A 21517-nucleotide genomic window follows, 5' to 3' on the forward strand; every position below is an offset into this window, starting at 1 on the left:
CTGGATGTGGTCCTGCTCACCAGAAAGAAAAGATCCAGCCTCATCCACCAGAACACAGGCACCAGTCCCCTCCACCAGGAACCCTACATGACCCACTGAACCAACCTTACCCACTGGGGGCAGACACTAAAAACAACAAGAACTACAGACCTGCAGCCTGTGAAAAGGAGACACCAAACACAGTAAGTTAAGCAAAATGAGAAGACAGAGAAATACACAGCAGATGAAGGAGCAAGGTAAAAACCCACCAGACCAAACAAATGAAGAGGAAATAGGCAGTCTACCTGAAAAAGAATTCAGAGTAATGATAGTAAAGATGATCCAAAATCTTGGAAATGGAATGGAGAAAATACAAGAAACATTTGACAAGGACCTAGAAGAACTAAAGAGCAAACAAACAATGATGAACAACACAATAAATGAAATTAAAAATTCTCTACAAGGAATCAATAGAATAAATGAGGCAGAAGAACGGATAAGTGCCCTGGAAGATAAACTAGTGGAAACAACTACAGCAGAGCAGAATAAAGAAAAAAGAATGAAAAGAATTGAGGACAGTCTCAGAGACTTCTGGGACAACATTAAACACACCAACATTCGAATTATAGGGGTCCCAAAAGAAGAACAGAAAAAGAAAGGGATTGAGAAAATATTTGAAGAGATTATAGTTGAAAACTTCCCTAATACGGGAAAGGAAATAGTCAATCAAGTCGAGGAAATGCAGAAAGTCCAATACTCCTTGGATAAATCCAAGGAGAAACACTCCAAGACACATATTAATCAAACCATCAAAAATTAAATACAAAGAAAAAATATTAAAAGCATCAAGGGGAAAGCAACAAATAAGAGAATCTGTACAAGGGAATCCCCATAAGGTTAACAGCTGATCTTTCAGCAGAAACTCTGCAAGCAGAAAACAGTGGCAGGACATATTTAAAGTGATGAAAGAGAAAAAACTACAACCAAGATTACTCTACCAAGCAAGGATCTCATTCAGATTTGACAGAGAAATTAAAAACTTTAGAGACAAGCAAAAGTTAAGAGAATTCAGCACCACTAAACCAGCTTTACAACAAATGCTAAAGGAACTTCTCTAGGCAGGAAACACAAGAGAAGGAAAAGACCTACAATAACAAACCCCAAACAATTAAGAAAATGATAATAGGAACATACATATCAATAATTACCTTAAATGTAAATGGATTAAATGCTCCAACCAAATGACACAGACTGGCTGAATGGATATAAAAACAAGACCCATATATATGCTGTCTACAAGAGACCCACTTCAGACCTAGGGACACATACAGACTGAAAGTGAGGGGATGGAAAAAGATATTCCATGCAAATGGAAATCAAAAGAAAGCTGGAGTAGCAATTCTCATATCAGACAAAATAGACTTTAAAATAAAGACTATTACAAGTGACAAAGAAGGACACTACTTAATGATCAAAGGATCAATCCAAGAAGAAGATATAACAATTGTAAATATTTATGCACCCAATATAAGAGCACCTCAATACATAAGGCAAATGCTAGCAGCCATAAAAGGGGAAATTGACAGTAACACAATAATACTAAGGGATTTTAACAGCACACTTTCACCAATGGACAGATCATCCAAAGTGAAAATAATTAAGGAAACACAAGCTTTAAATGACACATTAGACAAGATGGACTTAATTGATACTTATAGGACAGTCCATTCAAAAACAACAGAATACACTTTCTTCTCAAGTGCTCAAGGAACTTCTCCAGGATAGATCATACCTTGGGTCAGAAATCAAGCCTTGGTAAACTTAAGAAAATTGAAATCGTATCAAAAATTTTTTCAGACCACAACACTATGAGACTAGATACCAATTACAGGAAAAAAATCTGTGAAAAATACAAACACATGGAGGCTAAAGAATACACTACTAAATAACCAAGAGATCACTGAAGAAATCAAAGAGAAAATCAAAAAATACCTAGAAACTAAGGACAATGAAAACACAATGACCCAAAACCTATGGGATGAAGCAAAAGCAGTTCTAAGAGGGAAATTTATAGCAATATTCCTACCTCAAGAAAAAGGAAAAATCTCAAATAAACCAACTAACATTACACCTAAAGCAATCAGGGAAAGAACAACAAAAAAACCCCAAAGTTAGCAGAAGGAAAGAAATCATAAAGATCATATCAGAAATAAGTGAAAAAGAAATGAAGGAAACAACAACAAAGATCAATAAAACTAAAAGCTGGTTCTTTGAGAAGATAAGCAAAATTGATGAACCATTAGCCAGACTCATCAAAAAAAAAAAAAAAAAAAAGGGAGAAGACTCAAATCAACAGAATTAGAAATGAAAAAAGAGAAGTAACAACTAACACTGTAGAAATACAAAGGATCATGAGAGAGTACTACAAGCAACTATATGCCAACAAAATGGACAACCTGGAGGAAATGGACAAATTCTTAGAAAAGCACAACCTTCCGAGACTGAACCAGGAAGAAATAGAAAATATAAACAGACCAATCACAAGCACTGAAATTGAAACTGTGATTAAAAATATTCCAACAAACAAAAGCCCAGGACCAGATGGCTTCACAGGTGAATTCTATCAAACATTTAGAGAAGAGCTAACACCTATCCTTCTCAATCTATTCCAAAATATAGCAGAGGGAAGAACACTCCCAAACTCAGTCTATGAGGCCACCATCACCTTGATACCAGCCAGACAAAGATGTCACAAAGAAAGAAAACTACAGGCCAATATCACTGATGAACATAGATGCAAAACTCCTCAACAAAATACTAGCAAACGGAATCCAACAGCATATTAAAATGATCATATGCCATGATCAAGTGGGGTTTATCCCAGGAATGCAAGGATTCTTCAATATATGCAGATCAACAAATGTGATACACCATACTGACAAACTGATGGATAAAAACCATATGATCATCTCAATAGATGCAGAAAAAGCTTTTGAAAATATTCAACACCAATTTATGATAAAAACCCTCCAGAAAGTAGTCATAGAGGTAACTTACCTCAACGTAATAAAGGCCATATATGACAAACCCACAGCCAACATTGTTCTCAATGGTGATAAACTGAAACCATTCCCACTAAGATCAGGAAGAAGACAAGGATGTCCACTCTCACCACTATTACTCAACATAGTTTTGGAAGTTTTAGCCACAGCAATCAGAGAAGAAAAAGAAATAAAAGGAATCCAAATCAGAAAAGAAGAAGTAAAACCATCACTGTTTACAGATGACATGATACTATACATAGTGAATCTTAAAGATGCTACCAGAAAACTACTAGAGCTAATCAATGAATTTGGTAAAGTAGCAGGATACAAAATTAATGCAAAGGAATCTCTTGCATTCCTATACACTAATGATGAAAAATCTGAAAGAGAAATTAAGGAAACACTCCCATTTACCATTGCAACCAAAAGAATAAAATACATAGGAATAAACCTACCTAAGGAGACAAAAGACCTGTATGCAGAAAACTATAAGACACTGATGAAAGAAATTAAAGATGATGCAAACAGATGGAGAGATATACTGTGTTCTTGGATTGGAAGAATCAATATTGTGAAAATGACTATACTACCCAAAGCAATGTACAGATTCAATGCAATCCCTATCACTACCAATGGCATTTTTCACAAAGCTAGAACAAAAAACTTCACAATTTGTATGGAAACTCAAAAGAACCCGAATAGCCAAAGCAATCTTCAGAAAGAAAAACGGAGCTGGAGGAATCAGGCTCACAGACTTCAGACTATACTCCAAAGCTACAGTACTCAAGACAGTATGGTACTGGCACAAAAACAGAAATATAGATCAATGGACCAGGACAGAAAGCCCAGAGATAAACCCACACACATATGGTCATCTTATCTTTGATAAGGGAGACAAGAATATACAATGGAGAAAAGACAGCCTCTTCAATAATGGTGCTGGGAAAACTGGACAGCTACATGTAAAAGGATAAAATCAGAACACTCCCTAACACCACACACAAAAATAAACTCAAAATGGATTAAAGACTTAAATGTAAGGCCAGACACTATAAAACTCTTAGAGGAAAACATAGGCAGAACACTCTATGACATAAATCACAGCAAGATCCTTTTTGACCCACCTCCTAGAGAAATGGAAATAAAAACAAAATTAAACAAATGGGACCTAATGAAACTTAAAAGCTTGTGCAGAGCAAAGGAAACCATAAACAAGATGAAAAGACAACCCTCAGAATGGGGGAAAATATTTGCAAAAAAAGCAACTGACAAAGGATTAATCTCCAAAATATACAAGCAGCTCATGCAGCTCAATATCAAAAAAAACAAACAATCCAATCCAAAAATGGGCAGAAGAGCTAAACAGACAGTTCTCCAGAGAAGATATACAGATTGCCAACAAACACAGGAAGGCTGCTCAACATCACTAATCATTAGAGAATGCAAATCAAAATTACAATGAGGTATCACCTCACACCTGTCAGAATGGCCATCATAAAAACATCTACAAACAATAAATGCTGGAGAGGGTCTGGAGTAAAGGGAACACTTCTGTGCTGTTGGTGGGAATGTAAATTGATACAGCCACTATGGAGAACAGTATGGAGTTTCTTTAAAAATCTAAAAATAGAACTGCCATATGACCCAGCAATCCCACTACTGGGAGTATACCCTGAGAAAACCATCATTCAAAAAGAGTTATGTACCACAATGTTCATTGCAACACTGTTTACAATTGCCAGGATATGCAAACAACCTAAGTGTCCATTGGCAGATGAATGGATAAAGAAGATGTGGCACCTATATACAATGGAATATTGACTCAGCCATAAAAAGAAACGAAATTGAGTTATTTGTAGTGAGGTGGATGGACCTAGAGTCTGTCATACAGAGTGAAGTAAGTCAGAAAGAGAAAAACAAATACTGTATGCTAACACATATATATGGAATCTCAAAAAAAAATCATTCTGAAAAACCTTGGGGCAGGACAGGAATAAAGATGCAGATGTAGAGAATGAACTTGAGGATATGGGGTAGTGGAAGGGTAAGATGGGAAGAATTGAGATAGTGGCATTTAGATATATACACTACCAAATGTAAAATAGACAGCTAGTGGGAAGCAGCCGCATAGCACAGGGAGATCAGCTCAGTGCTTCGTGACCACCTAGAGGGGTGGGATAGGGAGGGTGGGAGGGAGACGCAAGAGGGAGGGGGTTTGGGGATATATGTATACGTATAGTTGTTCACTTTGTTATACAGCAGAAACTATCACAGCATTGTAAAGCAATTGTTCTCCAATAAAGATGTTAAAAGAAAGAAAATAATTAATATAAAGCCAGTAATCTTCAGAAAAGAAGAGGTTGGTTGGGCTTGCCTTACTGGTTGCCAGAAATGATGCAACAGAGCTTAGAAAGCACTACTGATAAAGCAATAAATAATGAATTTGACTACATTAAAAATAAAAATTTCTGTTCACCAAAGACACTATAAAGCAAATCAAAAGATAAGTAAAAAACAAATCACTGAATGGGAAAATATTCAGAACACATATCACTGATAAAAATCCCACAGTATATAATGAATTCTTACACATTAATGAGAATAAGAAAATCCACTGTGAAACTCAGAATAATTCTACAAGCACTTGAATAAAAAGAAACTCCAAATGTCCTATAAGCTTATCAAAAGATACTCATCTTCATTGATCACCAGGAAAACACAGAGGTGATTAAGGAAATCTACATTGAAACAACATAAGATATAATTACACATTTATTAGATGTACAAGAGTTAAAAAGAAAATGTAATGATACTGTTGTCAGTGATATGGCAAAATGGGAATCCTCATACCATGATCATACCATTATGGGAGCACATAGTGTTACAATGTTTTTGGAAAACTAGTATGATATTATTTAGTAAAATTGAATGTAAATATACCACATGGTTCATCAAGTCCTTACCTGGGTAGGGAAACTTTTCACCATGAACCAGAAGGCAGGTACAAGACGTCCATAGCCATTTTGTTTATAACTGTCCCAAACTAGAAACAATCACGGTTTATGGATAGAATGAAATAAAATGGGCTATATTCTTAATATGACATATAATACACTAAAACATGAATGAATCTCATAAAAATAAAAATAATGTGTAAGTATAAATATAATACATATGTCGTGATGCTGTTTATATAAAGTTCAAAACTGGGCAAAGCTATTTTGTTAGAACACATTCATAGGCACTGCCATATTAAAAAATAATAATAATAAGGAAAATATTACTGCAGGAGCCAATATAGTGTTTACCTTTGTGAGGAGGGAGAATTTTGTAATCTTGAAGGCATAAACAGAAGGCATATCTGACATTGCTTTTTTTTTTTTTTTTTAATGGGATGGTGGTGGTGACATGAGTATTCCCTTTATCTTTAAACCTTGCATATATATATGTATGTTTCTGCATATATATTTCAGTTAAATTTTTAAAAAATCCATAGTCTACTTGGTGTTGATAAGCAAAACCCATTTTCTCTCATTTCTGGTTAATAGCTATGCTTCATTTTTCAGACTTGCTTGCAGTTAAGGATGGGTGTAAAATAGCATTCTAGCCAGTAGTATATGAGTGGACGTGACATGTAGGACTCCATGGCATGGCACAAAATATTTCCTAAATATGGTCCTCCATGCTTTTTTTTTGTTTCAGATGACTGTATTAAAAACACCCAACAAGGCCTTCGAAGATTCCATTTGATGTTGGCAGAGGATCTTAAATGGTCCTGTCTGTTTGTATGTGAGTAGGAAATAAGTGTCTATTGTGTTTGGACCTTTTAATATTTTCAGCCTACTCTGAGTAATATACATAATATCTAAAATTTTCATAACATTAGAAGGAAAAATACGGAGAGTTCGTGTTTGCATAATAATCTCTCAACACAATTTTTATTGGTATTATACTAATTATTTATTTTTTAATTTCTAGTGAGTAGGGACAAGTCTCTGATTGGGTATCTTAAAATTTTTTATCTATAATTCAGGATGAATGAAACAAGGTTAGATCTGTAATTGGTAAAGGAGCAGTAGTCACACACATTAGCTGCAGTAGGGAGAAGTTTGATCATTTTTGTGATTTGAATGATGTTCATGTTTCTCACCACGTTCAGATATGACTGAGGATTTAAATTGCTTTTGTCCTGATCCATCATGGTCACAGAGGGACTAATCTGATGAAATGTGAAAATTTTAATGTCTTAATTATATTGATTGATTTTTAAATGATAGAATAATCTCGTATCCTGGAAAAATCCTGCTTGCTCATAACATATAACTTTTTAAAATATACTGTTGTATTTAATTTGCCAAAATTTTAAGAATATTCTATCTATGGTAGTGAGGAGTATTGGCCTGCAGTTTTCTTTTCCTGTAATGTGGTGAGAAGTATTCCCTCCTCTTCAATGTTATGGAAGAGTTTGTCTGGAATTGGTATTATTTCTAAATGTTTGGTACAATTCTACAACAAAGCCATCTGAGCCTGGAGTTTCTTTGTGGGAAATATAATAACAAATTCAATTTCTTTAATAGTCATAGGGCTAGTCGAGTAATTTATTTCTTCTTGAGTAAGCTTTGGTAACTTGTATTTTTCAAGTAATTTGTTCATTTAATCTGAGTTGTGGGGTTTATTATCATAAAGTTGTTCATAACATTCTTTTATTGTCCATTTAATACCTGTAGCATCTGGAGTGACAACCTCTCATTCCTGATATTGGTTATTTGTGTCATTGCACATCATTTTTGGATTAGTATGGCAAGAGTTTTATCAGTTTATTGATCTTCTGAAAGAACTAGATTTTAATTTCACTGATTTTTCTCTACGGTATCTATGTTCTGTTTCACTGATTTCTGCTCTTATTTCTTTCATTCTGAATATTTTGGGCTTCATTTGCTCTTCTTTTTTTAGTTTCTGAAGTTACCCTAAAGTTACTGATTTGAGGTTAATGATCTTTTTTCTTTTCTAATACGTGTCTTTAATGCAATAAATTTTTCTTTATGTAATAATTTAGCTGCATACTCCATATTTTGATATGTTGTGCATTCATTTTCATTCAGCTCATAATATTTTTTAATTTCCTTTTTCAGGTATTTTTAGACTTATGGATTATATAGAATTTTTTTTTTTTTTAGTTTCCAAGTATTTAGCAATTTTCCAGATCTATTTTCGTTATTAATTTGTAATTTAGTTACATTGTTGTCAGAGAACATTTCATAGGACTTGAAACATTTTCAGTTTATGGAGGCTTGTTTTATAGTCCAGAACAGAAGATGGTCTATCTTAACAAATGGTTCATTGCACTTGTAAAGAATGTGTATTCTGCCATTGTTAGGTGATGTGTTCTACAAATTTCTATTAGGTCATGCTGGATGATAGTGCAGAAGGGTATAACCTTTACTGAATTTCTCTCTGTCTTATTAATGATTGAAAGAAGGGTATTGAAATCTGACTATAACTGTGGATCTGTGCATTTACCCTGCAGTTTTATCAGTTTTTGCTTCATGTGTTTTGAAGCTATGTTATGAGACACATAAACATTTAGGATTATTATGTTCATTTTTCATGATTATAAAATGCTTTTCTTATCCATGATAATACAGTTTCTTCTGAAACCTCATTTTTTCTGATATTAATATAGCCACTACAGGATTTTTTAAAATTCGTGTTAGTATGGTATATCATTTTCCATCCTTTTAGTTTTTACTTATTTAGGTCTTTGTATTTATAGTGAGGTTTCTGTAGACTTAGAGAATCTGGATGTATTATCAATCTCTCCCTTTAATTTTAGGTGGTCCAGTCCATTAAGGTTAAATTCTTCCCCAAACATGTCTAAAACACAGAAGTCAATTATTTTACACTTTCATGGAATTATCTCAAGACCTATTCAGTGTATTTTAGATCAAATGAAAATGACAAAATTTGTAAATTAAAAAGAAAGAATTGGATATTTGGATCAAACATGTAGATACTCTACTAGTCCAGATCAAAAGTCACATACATTCATCTTTAAAGCAGAAATTCACAAAAAAGATTAAATTTTTTTCTGAGCGTATTTTGGTGTATTTATTCATGACAGTTTTATATCTCAATTACATACTTTTAATTTTCTACTTGGAAGATGCCTATTCTGAATAAAAATTTATTTTCGAGACACTGTCCTCTGAATACTATATTGAAAAAATCCAATTAACTAACACAAACTGCAGTGCTCCAGGACATTCTTCTTTTTCAGTGGAGAAGACTATAAAAATAAAAATTAATACTCACAAATAAAAACATAGTTGCACAGAGTTAATTTTTTTCTGTTGATTTACCTCTCCCTACCACCCAACTTTCTAAAGTATATTATTATTTCCCTATTTCTAAAGTTAGTCACTAAGAATAAAGTATTTCTTAGGGATTTTTTTTGCCTCTGCCAGACCCAAACCTTGACAGCTATCAGAGACTTTATCTAGAAGAAAACAAACATCAAACCTGTAGCATTTCAAAGATTTTCCCTTCCCAAGCTTTACTATTCTATGTGTCAATATTGATCACTTTGTTTGTTTTTCTATCAGTTAAACTTCTAAACCAGGGGTTTTTCTGTTTTAGTTCCTTCTCAAAAGCCTATAATGCTGTTAATGAGTTAAGTTTTAAAAGTAGGATAAAATTTAATTTTGACCATGACAATTATACAATAATAAAACATTTGTGTATTTATGTCATTTGTTGTTTTTTAAGACAGTTTTTTGGGGGGAAAATACTAAAAAAGAAATATCTTAACTTTCTGGATACTTAATTTTCAAGGACTAAATATATTCTCAGAGTATTTCAGTAAGAGGGAATTTATTATAAGAACACATGGGAAAATGTAGCCTTGTAAGGACTGGAATATTTTTCATTAAATAAGACAGTTAAGAATACAGCAACACAGCCAAAGGTAAATACCTGAACAAAATATAGTAACCTGCACTATTCTAACTTTGTTGTATATATTCACTTTTAATTATTGTATAGAATTTAAATGACAAAAAACTTAAAAATAACTGTATATCTATCTTAACATGTATATGATATGTAAAGATGTAATTTGTGACATCAATAACATAAAAAAAGGAGTGAATCTATAAAGAGGTCCAGTTTTTACATGTGATTGAAATTATCATCAGTTTAGGATAGAATGTAATATCTTTAGGATGTTTTATATAATTGAACTGGTAACCACAAAGAAAGCACTTATAGAGTGTACACAAAATGAAATGAGAAGGTACTAAAAGCTTGTCACTAAAAAATAGTCAAGGAAACACAAAGGAAGGCAGTGAGAAAGGAAATGAAGGACGGAAAAGCTATAAGACACACAAAAAACAATTAGAAAAAAATGGCAATAGCAATTACTTCTCTGTCAGTAAGTTCCACAAATGCAAATGATTAAATTCCCCAATCAAAAGCCATCGATTTCTGAATGGATTGAAAACAAACAAACAAACAAACCCAGGATACAACTATATTCTATCCACAAGAGACTCACCTTAGATATAAGGATACACAAATACTGAATGGAAAAGAATGGAAAAAGAAAAATAGAGCAGAATAATTTCAGACAAAATAGACTTTAAGTCAAAAACTATTACAAGAGACAAGAACATTGTATTATGATAAGGAGTCAGTTCAACAAGAAGATAAAACAATTATAAATATGTATGCACCCAAAATCAGAGCTTCTAAATATATGAAGCAAATTTTGACAGAATTGAAAGACATAGACATAGATATAGATATCCACACAATAAAAGTAGGAGACTTCAATATTTTTAGTAGTAGACAGAACAGCCACAAAGAATATCAGTGAGAAAATAGAGGACTTGAACAACACTATAGACCAATAGGACCTAAATACATACATATATATATATATATACACACACACACATATATACATATATACATATACATATATATTCCACCAAACAAGAGCACAATATACATCCTTCCCAAATGCACATGAAACATTCTCCAGGGTAGACTACATATATGTTAGACCACAAAACAAGTCTTAACAAATTTAAAAAGATTGAAATTGTACAACATATCCTTTCTAATCACAATAGAATGAAACTAGAAAGCAATAGCAAAAGGAGAACTGGGAAACTTTACAAATATGTGGAAATTATACAACACTCTATTAAACAACCGATGAGTCAAAGAAGATATAATAAGAGTAATTAGAAAACATCTTGAGACAAATGAAAATGAAAACACATCATACCTAAACTTATAGGATGCAGCAAAAACAGTTTTAAGAGGAAAGTTTATATCTGTAAATGTATACAGTAAGTAAGAATAAAGATCTCAAATCAACAATCTATATACACTAAGGAACTAGAAAAAGAGCAAACTAAACCTGAAGCTGGAAGAATAAAGGAAATAATAAAGATTAGAGCAGTGATAAATGGAATAGAAAATAGAAAAAATCAACAAAACTAAGTGTTGATTTTTTGGAGATAACAGAATTGACAAACGCATAGCTAAATTGAATCTAAGAACGAAAGAGAGTAGACTCAAATAGCTAAGATCAGAAATAAAAGAGGAAACATTTCAACCAGTGTCACAGAAATAAAAATTATTATAAGAGAATACTATGAACAATTGTATGCCAACAAATTAGATAACTTAGAAGAAATGAATAAATTCCTAGAAACACACAACCTACCAAGATTGAGTCATGAAGAAAAAGAAATAGGCACAGACCAATAGCTAGTAAAGAGATTGAATCAGTAATCAAAAACCTCCTGACAAAAGAAAGCCCAGGACTTCAGCGGAGAATTCTGCCTAACATTTAAGAAGAATGAATGTCAATCCTTCTCAGACTTCCAAAACATTGAAGAGAAGGGAACACTCACTAACTCTCTTTGATGAGGCCAGCATTACCCTGATAACGAAGCTAAAGAAAGACACTACAAGAAAAGAAATCTACAGACCAATAACTCTGATGAATATTGATGCAAAATTTCTCAACAAAATACTAGCAAACTGTATTCAACAGCATACTAAAAGGATTATACACCATGACCAAGTGGGACTAGTTCCTGAAATGCAAGAGTGTTTCAACATCTGAAAATCAATCAGTGTAATACACCATATTAACAGAATGAAAAAAAAAATCATTCGATCATTTCAATTGATGCAGAAAAAGCATTTGACAAGATTCAACACCCTTTCATGATAAAAACACTAAAAAAACTAGGAATAGGAGTTTACCTCGACATAATAAAGTCCATACAGTCATACCTTGGAGATATAGTGGGTTTGATTTCAGACCACTGCAATAAAGTTAATATCACAATAAAGTGAGTCACAGATTTTTTGATTTCCAAAAAGTTATATTTATAAATGTTATATTTACACTATAGCCTATTAAGTGTATAATAACATTATGTCTAAGAAACAATGTACATACCTTAAGTAAAATATACTTTGTTGCTAGAAAATGCTTACTATCATCTGAAACTTCAGCCAGTGATAATCTTTTTGCTGATGGAGGGTCTTGTCTCGATATTGATGGTTGCTGATTGATCAGGTGGTGGCTGCTGAAGATTGGGGTGGCTGTGGAAACTTCTTAAAATAAGACAACAGTGAAGTTTGCTGCATTAATTGACTCTTCTGTAAATGATTTCTGCTCTGTAGCATGTAAAACTGTTTGATAGCATTTTAACCACAGTAGAACTTCATTCAAAATTGGAGTCAATACTCTCAAACTCTGCCACTGCTTTATCAACTAATTTTATTTAATATTTTAAATCATTTGTTGTCATTTCATCAATCTTCACAGTATTGTCATCATAGAGTAGATTCCATCTCAAGAAACCACTTTCTTTGCTCATCCATTAGAAGCAACTCCTCATCCATTAAAGTTTTATCATGAGATTACAGCAATTCAGCCACATCTTCAGGCTCCACTTCTAATTCTAGTTCTCTTGTTATTTTTTATCACATCTGTAGTTACTTCCTCCACTAAAGTCTTGAACCCTTCAAAGTCATCCATGTGAGTTGGAATCAACTTCTTTCAAACTCCTGTTTATGTTAATGTTTTGACCTCTTCCCATAAATCACAAATGTTCTTAATGACATCTAGAATGGTGATTCTTTTCTAGAAGGTTTTCTATTTACATTCTCCAGATTTATCAGAGGAATCGCTACCCATGGCAGCTATAGCCTTACAAAACGTATTCCTTAAAGAATGACTTGAAGGAAATTACTTCTTGATCCAAGGCTGCAGAATAGATGTTGTGTTAGCAGGCATGTAAACAATATTAATCCCATTGTACATCTCCATCAGAGCTCTTGAGTGACCAGGTGCATTGTCAATGAGCAGTAATATTTTTAAAAGAATCTTTCTTCCTGAGCGATAGGTCTCAACAATGGGCTTAAAATATTCAGTAAACCATATTGCAAGCAAATATGCTATTATCCAGACTTTGTTGTTTTATTTATAAAGCATAGGCAGAACCAATTTAGCATAATTCTTAAGGGCCCTAGGATTTTGGGAATGGCAAGTGAGCATTGGCTTCAACTTAAAGTCACCAACTGCATTAGCCCCTAACAAGAGTATGCATGTCCTTTGAAGCTTTGAAGCCAGGCATTGACTTCTTGCTAGTTATGAAAGTCCTAGATGACATCTTCTTCCAATAGAAGGCTATTTCATCTACATTGAAAAATCTGTTGTTTAGTGTAGCCACCTTCATTAATGATCTTAGCTAGATCTTCTGGATAACTTGCTGCAGCTACCACATCAGCGCTTGCAGCTTCATCTTGCACTTTTATGTTATGGAGATGGTGTCTTCCCTTAAAGCTCATGAAGCAACCTCTGCTGGCTTCAAACTTTTCTTCTGCAGCTTCTTTACCTCTTTCAGCCTTCATAGAATTAAGAGAGTTAGGACTTTGCTCTGTACTAGGTTTTGGCTTAAGGGAATATTGTGGCTGGTTTGATCTCCTATATAGACCACTAAAACTTTCTCCATATCAGCAAGAAGGCTGTTTGGCTTTCTTCTCATTTGTGTGTTCACTGAAGTAGCATCTTTAATTTTCTTCAATAACTTTTCCTTTGCATTCACAACTTTTACAACAACTGCTCTAAAAGACCTTGTTTTTAGCTTTCAACATGCCTTCCTCACTAAGTTTAATCATAGCTAGCTTTTTTTTTTTTTTTTAAGTTAATGGCCATGATGGCTTTTTTTTTTTTTTAAACATCTTTATTGAAGTATAATTGCCTTACAATGGTGTGTTAGCTTCTGCTTTATAACAAAGTGAATCAGTTATACACATACAATATGTTCCCATATCTCTTCCCTCTTGCATCTCCCTCCCTCCCACCCTCCCCATCCCACCCCTCTAGGTGGTCACAAAGCACCGAGCTGATCTCCCTGTGCTATGTGGCTGCTTCCCACTAGCTATCTATTTTACATTTGGTAGCGTATATATGTCCATGACACTCTCTTACCCCATAGCTAGCTTTTGATTTAAAGTGAAAGACATGACTCTTCCTTTTACTTGAACACTTAGAGGCTATTGTAGGATTATTAATTGGCCTATTTTCAATATTGTTGTGTCTCAGGGAATAGGGAGGTCTGAGGAGAGAGAGAGAGATGGAGGAATGACTGGTTGGTGGAACAGTCAAAACACACACAACAGTAATCAATTAAGTTAGCCATCTTAAATAGGTGCAGTTTATGGTGCCCCAAAACAATTACAATAGTAACATCAAAGATCACTGATCATAGATCACCATAGCAATTATAATAATAATAATAAAGTTTGAAATACCATGAGAACTACCAAAATGTGATACAGAAATGCAAATAAACAAATGCTGTTGGAAAAGTGGTGCAGATAGATTTGTTCAATGCAGGATTGCCACACACCTTCAATTTGTAAAAAACGAAATGTCCGAGGAGCACCATAAAGCAAATGCTATAAAAGGAGGTACGCCTGTATATCAAAAGCCTATAGCTAACATACTCATTGGTAAAAGACTGAGATCTTTTCCTCTAAGATCAAAAACAAGAGAAGGAGGCCTGCTCTTGCCACTCCTTTTCAACATAGTATTGAAGGTCCTAGCCAGAACATGTAGGCAGAAAAAGAATAAAAAGGCATCCAAATTGGATAGCCAGAAGGTGGAGGAAAGAGGGAGAGAGGAGTTGTTTAATGGATATAGCATTTGAGTTTTTCAAGATAAAAAAGTTCCAGAGATGTTTCACCATGATATTAATATGCTTAATTCTACTGAACTGTACATTTAAAAATAGTTAAGATGGTAAATTTTATGTTATGTGTTTTTTAACACAATGAAAATAAAAAGCTTTTGATTTCTTCATTAATTCTAATTTAGAGGGAGCTTTTCCATGTCATGAAATTGTACTTTTAGCTATACCGTTTATTTCAAATAGCAATATCATTCTTTTAATATTAATTTGTGTTTAGTTTATTGTTCTTCTCTGGCAACTTGAATTGAAAACTTAGTTCATGAACTTTGGATATGTCTTGTTCTTTAATAGTTCAGTTTAAGCTGTGTATTTTCCTCTTAGTATAGGTTTATACTTAACTTACATGGAGTGGTATATATTACTTCAACTGTGATTCATGTGTAAGTAACTTGTAAGTTTTACCCTTTTCCTGTTTTGCTCTTTTTCTGCTTTGATATATAGTAAAATTTTTATTGATATAATTCATTTCTAATTTATTTTGGTTAGTGAAGATGATTTATACATGCTTGTTTTTAGTAATATTATGAACTATATTTTCCCAAGCAATTTGTAATTATTGTGCTTTTTTCTTTTGCTTGGCAAAAAAATCTATATATTTTGATTATAGTGAACTTGTTAATTGTGTCATTTAAATCTCATATATAAGTACCCATTATTTATCTACTAAACCTGCTGATTTATTAGACAGTTATGTTAAAATTTTCCACTATGTTTGTAGTTTTATCAATCTGTTCTTTCATTTCTAAAAGTTTTTGGTTTATTTCAAAGTTATGTTATTAGTTATTTAAAGATTGATGACTATTAATTCTACCTTGGGGTTGCTTCTTTGACTCATATGAAATTTATTCCTCCCCTCCTGTTTATGCTTTTCACCTTCAATTCTATTTTGTTGGTGTTAATATCATTTTAACTACTTTCATTCATGTTATTTCTATGAATTAGTTCTGGGCAAGGAGAAAATTGTATATGCTCTGTCATCTTTATCCAAAAACCTTAATAAATTTTGTTTAGAGTTTTTTCAGGCTTTAAATGTGGTTAGTTACAAAGAAAGATCTTTCATTTGATGACTTTATTCTGAGAAGAAAGATGCAAAATGGAGGAGCTAAAAGAAAACTAAACTGGAAGAGAGGAGGATGAAATCACTACATAGTGGGAAATCATGGGTGAGGAAATTTTTCAATAAAATTTTCATTGGTGGAATAAGGAGTTATAGAATAATTTGATGTTTAAAAAAATATTTTAGAAAATATGGATATTTGGTTTTTGATATAATTTTCTCTTTCATCTCTCACAAACCCTTCAGTAATAGCTGTACTTTTTATCAACGTTTTAAAATGCCATCTGTACATGTGCACATGTGTATATTTTTATTGTGATGTTGAGCTGAAATTGGCCTCCAGTCTCTGAAAACAGAGACTGGCCATGGAAACCTAGTCTTATTTGAGTTACAAAAATATTTGGGGCACATCACAAAGTTTGATTTATTTATGTCCCTCTTTATTTTTAAAAATCCTTGTCTACTGGAAAAAGTATATTTGAAATCTTAGATCAAAATTAAAGTAAATGTGATTTTCATTCTCTGTCACCTGATTCTTACTAAATCTCTCACCAAAATGTTCACATTAGTGTCTACTTTAAGTAGACTCTTCATGGATCTAAGATAACACCAATCATACAACAGATAAATGGTATATTGATTCTTTTATATATGTAAAACAGTATATATATAAAAGAATTTTAGAATTTTAAAGTGTGGACCAAATGATATAATGTGCATAGAGTGCATTTACAGACTGTATTTTAGATTCATATTTTCTTTTTGAAATTTAAAATCACCCATGCTGAGGCAGAGGAAAAACTATTTGACTCATTTTATGGTGAGGTTATTGAGTGCAGTTGTTAAACGTTTTCCTTAAAGTTGCCTACTTGCTGTATAGAGAAGCCAGAATTCAAACTAAATTTTTCTAACACTCAAAATTCTTTCTTCAATAACATAATTATTTCCATGATAAATTTAGCATAAAAGTAAAAGTTCTAACATTCAGAAAAACAAAAAGCACATGTGGTCAGAACTATGTAGGAAACCAGAAAATTACACATTAATGCAGATAATGTGTTTTTGAAGATTAAAGCTGCTTTTTATTCTTTTGACTCTAACATATGTGACTTTACTCAGACTCATAGCTCTACTTAAAAAAATAAAATGATTTTTCAGTGGCGAGGGGGACTTCCCTGGCGATCCAGTGATTAAGACTTCACCTTCCAATGCAGTGGGTATGGGTTCAATTCCTGGACAGGGAGCTAAGATCCCACAAGCCTCGTGGCCAAATAAATAAATAAATAAATAAAACAGAAGCAATACTTTAACGAATTCAATAAAGACTTTTAAATAATGGTCCACATAAAAAAATAAATAAAAAGTGATTTTCATGGTCATGAAATGACATTTGCTTTCATCTTCCTATGGCTCTGTTTGTGTGTTACTTGCAAGAGAGTGTTCATAAAGCAATGTATATTAAATCACTCAGACGTAATACTCTACAAAGAGCCTATGGAAATGATAATGACTAGTCCTAATTAGCTGATCATCCAGCTATAATTACTGTAGGATAAATTAGGCTATGAGTATTAAAGTAAGAAAGTAATGAAATGCTTCTGCCACAGTTTTTTTCTTTTTCTTTTTTTAATGCAGTACATTTAACTTAGAAGGACAGAAGAGGTTTAATTTGCCCCCATCCTCTGTTTGCTTAAATAAAGCAAATCAGAATTTCCAAAACCTAACCTGAGAAGTTTAGCTAAAGGTTTTATTGCAGAACAGCTCTCTTGATGGGGAAGTACTATTTATCACCGTCGGTTTTGACACCACTTGTTTTGATCATGTTATATTTCACATAGAAGACTTTCATGATTACCTTTGAAAGAGCACTGATCTGTTGTTTAAAAAAGGCAAATGGAGCTCTGAAATCTAAGATTGCGGTTTTGGATGAGATTAACCAAAATGTATTATCACATTATGTTTGAATGATTGACAGCTTGTTACTTGGAATTTATGTCACAAATGGTTTTGTATGTAATTATATTAATTAGTCTAATAAAAATCAAAAAGTGACATCAAGTACTCATATTATTAAAAATAGTCTTGCTGAATTCTCTGCATTTGCATGCATAATTAGATAGACAATTCAGATGACACTCAATTGTGACATGTGACAGCTAATATAAAAGCTAATGTAAAATGAATGTTTAAACACTTGAAAATGGGTATGCCTTTCAATGCCTTAAAATTAATTCAGAGGAAGCCACTTTAAACTGTAATAGGCAACATGAATCATATAATTTTGTGATTTTGGACTACTTAAAGACAAATCCTTATTTATATAGATTCTCTTTGATTGTATTCTCTGTCTACATATGATCCTTGGAAATTTTAATTCAGATTTCTGTCTTGCTTAAGATTTAGCTTTCAAGTAATTATGCTTTATAACACATTGGGGTCCTTAAGTTTGAATGGGTTCAGCATGGTAGATCAGTGCATGCTAGATTCTTCTCACCAATGTATTGGAATCCTTACATTCTGGCATCAAGTGAAAAAAATTCAAATGATGATGAACTTAGAATTTTAATAGACTGTAATTAATCTCCTCTAGCTTTTTCCTAAATGTGAATCTAACATATCTGCTTTCTATACTAATTATAATATTGGCTGCAACAGTCTAATTTGTCATGCAAAACAGCTTTTATGTTACATTAAAGTCAAAGTGGTACAGTTGGTAGAAGTTTGCTAGTTTTGAATACTGACACATAATAAATACTCTAAGAAGTTCTGCTGAAGCCTTGTATTCTTAGAAATCTAAAGATGCCCCTTTGAATTCAGCAAAGACTTATATATTCTTATCATTTTACAATCTCAAATATTCCTATTTCCAAGGATAATAAGAGGGCAGAATACAAGGCTAAATGAGAATGACATCATTCTCTTGGGCCCGGTTTTTCAATGCATTTGAAGGACGTATTCTGTTTTGCCTGCTAAGTCAAATAAAAAGTCAGCCTTTCAGAAGGATACACTGGTCACAGTCTCACACCCTGAATCAACCTTTGTCTGTCATGAGGAGACAGACCTCTCAACTAATATTAGAATTCGTCTACAATATTCTCCAACTTAACTCATTGAAGTCAGTATCTATATCTTGACTTAGCTGGAGTTAGCTCAAGAGCCCAGGCTCTTGAGTTGCTAGTTAAGGCTTCTCAGATGCTCCGTATGGCCCTAAAAGGCTGCATTTATTTGTTCAAAAATATTTATTGTTTGATTAGAATGTGCATGGCTCTTGCAAGAGTTGAATGAACTGCAGTGAACAGGTATATATTAAGCTGACTTGACGGAGCTTACAATTTATTGAAGATAGATTTTTAAAATGCTTACCAGAACAAATGTAGCAATACAGATTATAATAAAATTTATTAACAAAAAAGAAAAATAAGAGAGGCATTAGAAAGACTTTCTGTAGCAGACATATTTCTTCTTACAAACTGAATGGTGAGAAAAAGTTAGCCAGGAACACAGAATAAAGAATATTCCAGGGAACAGGCACAACATGAACTTCTTTCCACACCTGATATCTCTACATATTTTGGGATGACCACTCCACTTATATTTTGTTTTAAATGTGCTGCAATGTCATGCCTCCAATGTTTGTTCAAGTTGAACAAATACCTGCTTCAATGTTTCTATCTATGTAAGATTCTGTGTGTTGAGCAGATTGTATGTAGGCAGTTTGCAATATTGGATATCTCATACAAATTAAAAAAGGTAGGGACTTCCCTGGTGGCACAGTGGTTAAGAATCCACCTGCCAACGCAGAGGACACGGGTTCAATCCCTGGTCCGGGAAGATCCCACATGTCGTGGAGCAACTAAGCTCGTGTACCACAACTACTGAGCCTGCACTCTAGAGCCTGCGAGCCACGACTACTGAGTCTGTGTGCTGCAACTACTGAAGCCCGCACACTCTAGGGCCCATGCTCTGCAACAAGAGAAGTCTGCACACTGCAACTAAGAGCAGCCTCCGCTCCCTGCAACTAGAGAAAGCCGGCGCACAGCAAGAAGACCCAACACAGCCAAAAAATAAAAAATATCAAAAAGGGTGGAAATATTCAGTTCCTTATATTTTAAGGTCAATACTACATTTTTGCACTTGTGTGCCGATATGTTCTAGCATACTGACTTGTATTGGAAATGCATTCTGAGGTTTGAGATAGACAAAATAACACTGAGAGCACACATTTATTTTTATTCTTTGGTTGAAAAGAAAGCAATAATAGTAAAGCACATGTACTTTATCACTGGAATTAAATTGGTCATTGACAACTCAGCTGTGAGCAAGTTTGAGAAAACATTGATACTACTTAAGTCTCTGTCTGTGCAAGGATAATGTAAGCTAGAAAGAAGTCTAAGAATGAAGCTACAGGCTTGTGAAAGTGGAGAATCAATGTAGAATGAATTTATTCTGTTTTTATTTTCTTGCTGAATTGAATTTTAGTGCTTTACAATAATTCACACATGCTGACATAGTAGTAAATAAAATATAAATGTATTTTAAATGTTGATACTAACAGAATAGAAAAAGGACAAATTTTATTAACTGCCAATATGTTAAAATATACCAACTTATATTTAAGACTTTAAAGTGTTTATACCTAGTGAAAAGTAATTTTATTTATTAGAAGCATCTCTCCATTTGAGAAGGGATATTTAAGGTAAACTAAAGATTTGCTTATTTCTGTTAATTGGTTAAAGTACTTTTACTAAAATGACAAGTAAGCTACATCTTATTCTCACTCCCTCCCCAACAATTTTGTCTAGATTTTTTTAGAAAAATAACACAAGTTTTAAGAATTTTCCTTAAATGAAGCAAAATGAAGTGAAAATTATTTATACTGACTACATCACCCTCATGAACCTGGTATACTTATGCAATTAGGAAGATCAAAATTTCAACTCCATCTTGTATCTAAAGAGTAATGAATTGCTTTAAAAAATCAATAGTCTGAAGGAAATTGTTGTCACACTGGAATAGACTCCATCATTCCACATTTATCATTTGATTTATTGAGACATTCTCTGTGCTAAATATGTAGCTTCATCTCACTTGTCATGTCAATTTTTTTAATGCATCTCAGACCTTTTTGCACAAGAAAACAATAGAGCTAGTTC

This window comes from Balaenoptera ricei, chromosome 1 (assembly GCF_028023285.1).
Source record: "Balaenoptera ricei isolate mBalRic1 chromosome 1, mBalRic1.hap2, whole genome shotgun sequence".
Classification (NCBI taxonomy): Eukaryota; Metazoa; Chordata; class Mammalia; order Artiodactyla; family Balaenopteridae; genus Balaenoptera; species Balaenoptera ricei.